Raw genomic sequence first — 10,087 nt, forward strand, 5'->3', positions numbered from 1 at the left:
ACTTGAAGATGTAATTACACTGATCCACCCCTGTAAGTAGAAAGAAAAGAATTGCGAATGGTATCGTGTGGTACACTTAGAGAATTAAGAACACTTTTTGAACTCAGTCTCTTCAATTTGAGCTATTTTTGGTTTTTGTTCATGAGAACTGTCTCTTAGAAATTCCAAAAGAGTAAGTAGGTTAATATCTAGTAGTTTTAAAATACTACAGTCTCTGCTGTCTTTGCTTCTGTAAAATATATGGTGTGTATGTCCCAGGTTAGCAGAGCTAGCTCATTGCCTTCAGAAGTTGGCTGAGTGTTCCCTCGGTGATCACTGTCAAAGGTGACATTTTCACATCATACACTCCATTCCTGCTGGACAGAGGCTTCTTCCAGAGCTTCCTACACAATAGTTTTCAAAACATATATTTAAACTCTTAATCTACAAAGGATCACAATTAGTCAGCAACGCTTCATAAAGAAGCCAAGCATTCTGTAATAGAAATAGGCAATTCCAGACTCAGTTAATTTCTACTGCTTTTTAGTATTCAAAATTAGCAGATATTACTGAGTCAATGCCAAGTCATAGGCTCTTCACAACTTTTAAACAATACAAGATAACAAGCAAACCTGCAAAGATTGTCTGCTAGAATGCAACTAATAGATTTTGCTTTTTTAGATCTAGTACTGTAGAGATGATAATGCTTTCTTATCTGCCTCAAGACTGACCTGTTTTCAGCTCCTCCAGGAATATATTGTGCTGTACTCTGTCTTTCTCAAGTGCTTAGTACTAGAGAAGCTAGCAGGAAGTATTAGAGTAGTAGTCCCTATTATCTTGTCCTCTGTACTCACACATTCTTGTTCCTGCTTCTGGGTGCTATTAACTCCATGGTTTCCTGGAGTAAGACTGTGTCTTTAGCTTCTGCTTTAAAAAAGACTGTATTTTGCAACTCTAAAGGGCAGAAAAAACTAACAAGGATGTTTGCATAAAGGCTTTTGCAAAGTGCACGGACAAAGTGCATGCTGTTCAATAATGCTCTTTCAAATACTTCAGCTTGTCCTTGTGCGAGTCAATTTTTCTTTCTGGTTAAACTTTATTGCATTTGGTCACGAGAAGCATGCAACCATGTGCTTTCTGCTCTTACTCTAGGTATAGAGTGATGGAGCAATCTGTTTTCACACTTGCGGAGCTAAGAGTACTTAATCCTTCCTAAAGGCACAGGAGGTTGATTACATTTAGAAAACCTGATTCTCCTCCTTTGGCAGATAAGAGAAATACAATGTACAGTAGACACTGCTGTTAGAACGTCAATAATAACATAAGCATAACTTGTCAAGACAAAAAACCCCAAAATGTGAAAGCCATTGTCCACTACAGCCAGGGAAAGGCCATGTACAGGATACCTGCCTCCCAGTGATGCCATACCAGAGTCTGAGAAGAGGTTCTTCCCTGAGCAGCAGAACTAGCAAAGCATGATTTTCCATATCTGTATGTCCTCGGTCCCTCCACACCCTTAACTGCCATAACGGGAGCTCCTACCCCTGTCTTGTGTAATCCTGGCTCTTCCCTGAGGTCTCCTTGCAGTGTCCCCTCTACTCTTTTATCAGCGGAGTGGAGCAGATGTTCTGTCTGACCCTCAGGAGTGACCTGTGTTCCATGGGCCTGTGAGTGCTGCGGGACTGATTAGCCAGCTGACAGGACAAACAGCACACACCACACTTGTGCTTTTCCTTCTGAGAAGGGAAACACTTCCAGGCTTCTACCCAGCTGCTGATTCTCACAAAACTGTTACACTCTATCTTTGAGACCTTTCTCTTTCATCATACGTAGATGGAATTAACCAAGTGGTTCGAAAGCTGATTGTCAGGAAGTGGTAGAGGTGACAGAGAATAGTGCGATTGCACAAGTTCTGTGTCCTTACAAAAAATGTGTTGTGCCTGTGATATGACTGTATGTCTACTGCCATTGTCTATGGTCCAGAAAAAAATAAGATGAAATCCAGTGGTACGAATGTGCTACATTTAGGCAGGACCAACTCACTGCTCAAACGCTGGATAAGGAACAACTATCTATCTGTTTTTGTAGAAAAGAATGGTGAGATTACAGCACAACACAGGCCAAACGTAAGTAACAAAAAAAAAAAAAAAGGAAATGGGTCTGTAGCATGTGATTCATGAATTGAATCGTACAGGCTGCTATTGTCTTTAGAACTGGGAAAAATGGAGTACTGCATCCCATTTTTCTTTCATGTCTTTCTCGAGCAGCAGTGCTAACTGGAGAGAAACCAGAAGAGTGCAACAGTTGTAATGAGAGCTCTAGGAAATGAGACAAGAGTGAAAGAATTGGGGTCCTTTAGAGACTGAGAAGTGATGTGCTAACAGTCCCTGCCTGTGTAAAAGGGGATGGGAGCAATGTATAAACTTGCATTAGCACAGATTACAGTGTGCTTGAAATCCTGGAAGTTGGGGAGTTTCTAATCCTGAATATCTTCAAGGGCAGTTACCATTTTTCCAGCTCTGTTTTTTTCCAATTGCAGGTAATGTATTTCTGGAGTTCTTCCAGTTCACTATTTCTTCTAGAATCACTGTTGAGAGAATAGACTAGTTCACACTGACTTTTAACGCCATCTAACAACCATTTAATTGCTCTCCAGAGATCTGTCCAATAGATAGTTTGTCCATCAATAAATGTATCTTTTCATTTAATGTTTTACTGTTTGATTTCAGTTTATAAGCAAACTCTGATTCATTATTACAAGCCGTTTTGCGTGATTATTAAAGTGTTGAGACATTTTTTATAAGAATGAAAGCTTTTTTCCCTGGGTACTGTCAAAATTCCACAGTTAGCACAGTCAGATTTCTTAGAGCAATGGTACAGCAGATCTTCAAAGCGGTGCTGCTGAAGACAGAAAGCTGAAATACATGGTTGAAAGAACAAAACGGTTAGTGTGAAAATCCTCTTTATTCTTAGAAAGTACAAGTAAAGCAGCTTCAGCACCTTTTCATCTAACAATCCTTTTTATAATAAGTAGGACACCTAAAGTGAAGAAAACTCACACTTCACATTAACATTTTCAATACAGTTTGAACCATTTCAGCTATTTTATCTTGAACTAAAGGACTCAAAACTGATGCCTCTTATTAATGATCATATAATTTCAGCAGAGAATCTTCTTTAACTCAGCAAGGTCTTCTGAATTATTTAGCATGTCAGTTAGACATATGAGACTTTCCCTCAAGTTATTTTAGTCCAACAGTACAAATATTCCTGTTTTCATTAAGCAGACCTGGCAAAACCATTTTCCACAATGCTCACAAATAATATTCCTGCACAGAGCCTGCCTGGATTGCTTATATACAAATTCTTACAGTGTGCTTCTTTGAGCTCTTTTAGCTGTCTGTAGCCTGCTGATTTAACTAAGAGCTGCAGACCTTAACTTGGAGAATCTGGAACATGTTTGCTGGGGCAAAGACATAAGAACTTGCAGGGAGTTATAAAAAAATGTGGTCTGTCCAGCTTATAAAGAGGGAGGAGGAGTTGTCCATGTTAGAAATATTGTATTTGCTCAGCTGCTACCTGAGTAAGGCCAAAGTTACTGTTTACAGGATGAAGTGTGCTGCAGTCCATTTATCTTCGAAAGATAACAAAATGAAGAATCCATTCTTTGGGACAGTTTGACAAAAGTTTCAGGGGAATAAAAATTACTTACTTGAAACTTCAAGAGTTTTGGGGTTTTTTTTTGGTTGGTTGGTTGGTTTTGGTTTGGTTTGCTTTTTGTGTGTGTTTTATGGTTTTGTTTGTTTGTTTGTTTTGTCTGTTTGTTTGTTATTTTTTTTTCCTTGGCTGCAATATACTATTCCATGTTACCCTGTACTGACCTTGGGTTTGTTCAGCCATGCCCCAAAGGTGCGAATTGTGACACAGCCGGGAAGACACAGCCGGGAACCAAAGAAACACTGAAACTCTGAGCTGCAGAGCTTCCCTGGTGGGTGTCTGAGCACAGACAACTTCATCTATGCAACACTTGCTTTCAAGAGGTTTTGAGTGGATGGAGCTGCTTTGCAGAAATCCACTGCAGATTTCAGTAGCGTAATCTCAAGGTGTTAGTGGACTGAGTGGGTGCCATCAGGAGCAAAGTCCCCTGCAGCCCCTGCACACTGTGGGGTGTTTGGAATACAACCAGAGGAACACACAGAATAGCACTAGAAGTACTATATGCCCATGGAAGGGATTTAAAATAAAAAATAAATGTTTCTCTGGGGAGAAAAGTTTTGTACAAGAAAGGCTCCTGAATGTCTTTTGAAAAGTTTTTTCCCCATCTGAAATACAAAGTAACTTTATATGTGTCAGGAAGCCTTTATTGACTTATTTTTAAGGCAGAATGTTTCTCTTATTATAAGCAACAGTCATTCTTGTCATGCACACTTCAAGGACCTTTAACTTCCCAGCCTTTTTACTGCCCAGCAGAGCCTTTCCAGGGATTTTCAGTTATCAAAGAAGTAGAGTTATGCTTTGGCTCTTTTGTTGTCTACTATCTTGCTTGCTCTAGGTAGTGCCTGAAGTGGGTGGGTACCATTTGCCTCAGTGCAAAATCCACAACATCTAGAAAAGAATGTCTCAGCACCTTTCATTCCTTCCCCTGAATGTGTCATTAGCCTCATTCTTAGCCAAAAGAGGGAAAAGAAACTGTTCTCCCAGTGTGTTTCCTCTGTTTCTTTAATTCTGTGTGACTACGTGGACACCAGGAGGAATAGATTTTCTGAATAGATGAGTCCAGTGAATAGAGGAATCAGGCCTGAAGATGTTTCATCTTTGGACTCACAACGAAGGCAGCCTGACTAGACAATAACAGAGATACAGTTTTTCTTAAGATCAACATTTAGGTATGTTCTCCCTCCACAAATAATGAATTTATATCCATTTCTGCTTTGCTGAGGCTAGATTTTGAGTAACAAAATGGTAACTCAACTTATTTACTTGTGTTATTAACATAGGTTACCAGTTCAAGTTCAGGGCTACAGAGGAACATATTGTTTCATTTTATCTGCTTAGCTGTGGTAAAATCTAAATGTTGTCTTAGAGACCAAGGCTGACAGCTGGATATTCAGCAGAAAGCTGTGACTTCAGACTGATTTTGTAGTTCTTTCCCATCTGCTGTCTAGTTGGCATTCCCCACTTGGCCACAGAGGACATAGGTCAGATGAGTGACAGAGCATGGAAACAGAAGTGCTAGAAGATCATATAAATAACAGCAGCACTTTCTGGCAATGTTAAGTCCTATTAAATGTGATAAAGGTATTGAAGTACAGATCAGCATTCTCCTCAACCCTAGCCATGTACCTTCACATCTACAGAGCTCCAACCTATGGGACTTGCACCTGTGTGTTCAGGATAGGGGCTTGTTTTCTCTTACTTGTAGCCTAATGCCAAACAAGATGACCAAGGCAGCAGCAATTTTCGTTTTTGTAGTTCACTGAATGTGTGCAGCATTACTTGCGATCATACATCAGCATTACTTGAGATCATTCTGTGCAGACCTCCATGCACTGCTATTGTAAATTCCAAGAACCTTCACCTTTGGAAAGCACAAACAAATGTTGTACCAGATTAATAAAGATATATATTCAGAGACTGATTTCTCTATGACCATTTTGGTCTTCTAATTCTCTTCACTAAAACACAGAATCAATTAACAAAAAATTACAGTCCTAATCCTCCTTGTTAACACTTCAGTCTTAAAGGAGTATGTTATCCTGCTTCTTATTGGATACATTAAAAACTATTTAGTTATTATCTATTGTTGCCTGTGAAAACTGTTACTGAGTAAAAATTGAACCAATAAAATAGGTAGGAATGGCTCAGCTCAGTAGTATGATGCATTTTTATTCAGCTAACTCTGCTTACATCTACAAATAACACTGTTCAAAAAAAAGGGAAAGACCAGTTTCACAAGACCATCCTGAGGAAGTGATACAAGGCATTATTAGATGTGCTTGAGGATGAGTCAGCAATTCTTATCTTACATCATGCTAAATAAATTATACCAGAAGCTTTGCCATGATCACAAAACAATAGGGCAGGGAAAGCAAACCAATTCTGGAAGCCTTAAGTACAAATATTGGTTAGAAATGGAAAAGACAGCTCTGACTGGGTTTCACAGAGCAGCGAAGTGTGGTTGATAGCAAGAGAGGTATGGGAGACAGTGGTTTCTGTAAATAAACATTTGTCCAGTGTCTATATATATTGGTGAGCTCAGTCTGGATACATAAAACCTTAAGGAAGCGGGAAGTACAGCAGCCCACCAGGAGCTTGACAGAGGACACACAGCTACTGCAGAATGAGATTCATTGGTTTCACGTGGTTATGGCTTTTCTAGCCATTATTTAAATCCCTGCACCTGTAGATGTCCCTGGTCCCTTACCCTGAAGCATCACTTGCCACACTACAGGACACCACCTTTAGATCTTAGTCCTGCCTCTGAAGTCATGTGGAGTGAGATGATTCTGTGCCATCCTAATGAAACCTACTGAAGGTTAATTAATACACGTCATTCGTGTCTTGGGCTTGATGAGTGCAGGAGACTGCCATTTCTGGCCTCTGATAGACTCAGTCATTTGCTGTTGAAATCTAAAGAAGTAGGACCAAGAAGCAAAACATGTTTGTGGATTTCAGGAAAAAGACTAACCTATTGGGCAGAGATCAAGAAGAACTACCTAATTACAGCTATGCCAACGAGTTTGGTGAATTACTCATGGACTTGTGAGAAATACATATCACAAAGGTAACTGTGTTGAGGGTTCATTCTGTACAGCAGAAATACATAGCACAAAGTACCTATAACCCCCTGCGCAGTGTGGATGTGGCAGATAGACTGTGTTAGGCAGCTTTGCTAAACTGGTGAATTAACTCTGCATGTCTCTTCAGCAGACCTTGTGTGACCAACCTACCACAATTTAAAGTTCCATTAAGGAAACCTTGGAAATACCAAGCTCTGCTTTCTGAGTAAACTGCCCTCCGCAGAGACTGGAAAGCTGGGCTGCCCACGCTTCCTGCCTGGAGATTATTTTCAAAGATGGATTGTATTTGCAAGAAAAATGACATGGTTTTATGTCAGTTACAGACAAAATGCAAGAGCTGCAACTTCACGTGGCTGTGTCACCACAGACATTTTTCTTACCCATAAGTGCATACATTAAAAGTGCATGAGAATGTTTCTTTATGTGATACCCAAATTCTTGTATAAATGTTACAGGGCAGATTTTTAAAGGATAATATACTTTCTGTTCTTTTAAAAGACACCAATGTGTTTTAGATGATCAGATATTACACGGATGGCAGTGAGCCACTGTGGAGAGGTCAGGTCAGCCAGAGGGGTGGGAGGTACCAGTCTCAGATTGAGCAGAGAAAACTGCAAGAATATTTCTTCCTTTCTTAGGCTTCTCTCCATGATTTCCCAGTGCCTGTGGGCTGGCTGCTCTGCTGGAAGGGCTGCTCTGCATGACCTCTCCCCTTGCCAGGCTATCACTCCCAGGGTGAGGCCACCAGCAGCCCCAGGGCATCAGGTCCAAAGCAAGAGGCCCAGCACACAGGCTGGAAACAGGGTGAAAGTTGCGCTGCGAGCAGACGGGTGCCCAGCCACCTTAGACGGACTTTGCCAAGTGCACAGCAGCAGCCTGCACGGCACCCTTTCTGCTGATAAACCCAGGACTTCAGTCCAGGGCCCCATACACCAGGGCAGAAGGAATAAGGCAGAAGGTAATGAGGTGCCCAGAGAAATTCACAGGACCTCGTGTCTCTCCTTCTGCCTATGGGTTGTCAAAGACTGGGAAACACAGTCATTACAAAGCCTATTAGAGAACATAATTAACTCCAGCTGGAGCTTTTGCAGGCAACTTTTTAAAACCTCTCTCTCCTTGTTAAGGGTGTTAACGAGCCACCTTTTCCAGGACCTCAGAGAGAACCACTTTCCCCATATATTTCAGTCTTCTTTAAATGATCAAGAATGGCTCTTTTCTCTCTTGGGTCTGAGAAATAAGCTATGGACCACATAACGAGAACATTGCAGTCTCACCAAAGATGACTACAACTGAGAGATGAATGATACCTGCTGCCCATGAGTGCTATGCCACTAAAAAGGCAAGTAAACTTTCTTCCAAGGTGTCTCAAACTCAGAAAGCTCACAGGATGTTTTGAAAATGTTTGGGGTATTTTCTTGTTCTGTTAAGAGCAAATGCTGTGAAAGGTAGAAGTATTGTAGGAGAAAACATATTTGCTATTCTCTTTCTCTCAAGAAAGCAGAAAAGTTAAGAGAATGCTTCTTCATCTTTTGTGCTCAGCAGCTGCTCAGCTGGTTTTCAACAACAGGGAACATTAATAGCTTGTAAGTGCTTTGCCAGATGAAACACTATTTTCGGTATGAGCCTAGGGGCATGATTCAGCAGTTTCTTAGCTAGCAAGTAGTTTAAACCTATCCCAGGATATTTTAAGACTTGCTATCACGTGTTTCTTACTAACAGTTTTGTTCTCTTACTTTATCTGTGATTATATGGTAAATCTATTAATGTATCACTCATTAATAAGTATGGGAGCACATTAGGTCATACAGTATAGTGAGAGGACTCAGCCAAATGAATACAGTGATTGCTAAAGGTATTCCCATTCACTATAACCATCTGTGGCATTCTTTAACATTTTAATTCTTGTGAGAAAATCAAGTTTGAACTAAAGAGACCTGAAACCCATAGAATATAACCAGGGCAGGGTTGTATTTTATTGTATTGTACAATACCACTTTTATGTCACTTTGCACACAGGTAGGAGGATTAACAATCTTCTCAGGGGTATGAAAACAGGGGAATCAACTTGTATGTATTTCCTGGATTGGGGTTCTGGTTGCAGTTATTCATTTGACATTGCCAATAATAATATACAGACAAAAGTGATCAAAGCTCAGCTGTAATGCTGGAAATTTGAATTGACAGTGTATGTGTGAACATAAGTATAACGAAAAGGTAGGATTCAACTACTATGTTAAAAGACGGGATGTGTGTGAGATGCTCTTGTTTCATCTGCATTACTGTAACTGGCACATCTTGAGCATTCGTTCTGTATAGCAGAAATAACAGCATTGTGAGCAGCAAGCAGTGTTCTGGCTGCCTCTGCCATAAAAATCTTGATTAGAACTAAAAAGGAAACAAAACTCATGTGATGGACACTTCAGCAGTTTATAAATCCCCTTTCTTTATTGAGACAGGAACGCTTTGCACAGCTCCCCTCTCCCTGCCACTCTGCCATCTCGCTCCACACACAAGTGACATGTTTGTGTTCTGTGGGGCATGAAGATGAGTGAGATTGGAAAGAGCAACTTCCAGCTCCCTTGAAATCAAACATCTTCCTCTGGAGAAGAATTTCATGGTATTTCCTTTGCAGGGAGGGGCAGGGAATGAGAGGTGGAAGGAATCCAACCTGATAGCATTGTGCTCCCTGAGAAAGGGAAGAATAATCAGCGCAGTTACCAGTGGAATTTAGTGATTCTTGTTGTTCATATGAGAGTTAGGTACCTAAATGCCTTTGCAGATTCAGTCCATCATCTAGAATTAAAGCAAAGTTTCCATCTAGGCAGTCAAACCAGATACTGGTTCAGTGACTGAACTGGGAAAAAAGACATTTCTTGTGAAGGAAAAAACACCATGGATCTCACTCAGCCTCAAACACTTGAATGTTCTTCGCAAAAACAACAACCAAAAAATAACAATAAAAGAACACACACTCCAAAACATGTTTTGGGAAAGCCAAAATACTGTGCCTTATCCAAAGAATTACTTAAAAAGCAACAGTTTTGAAACAAAAAACTCTGCGAAGTAGAACTTCGAAATGTTTTTAAATGTCAAACCCCAAACAGCTTGTTTTTTTCTCAAGTGAAGAGGAAAATAGATTTATTTTGGTTGAAGCTGTTCTGTGATTTAAACCAAATTCACACCAAAACCTCTTTAATGCTGTAGTCTCAGCCTGTTGATTTGTATTTTGGGAGGTACAAGATGTATGAAAATGAAATGGTAAGAGTGAATGTCCTGTCTCATTAAGGCACCAGAATAGCAACAAACCA

Source organism: Nesoenas mayeri (assembly GCF_963082525.1).
Source record: "Nesoenas mayeri genome assembly, chromosome: 6".
In the NCBI taxonomy this organism is placed as follows: domain Eukaryota; kingdom Metazoa; phylum Chordata; class Aves; order Columbiformes; family Columbidae; genus Nesoenas; species Nesoenas mayeri.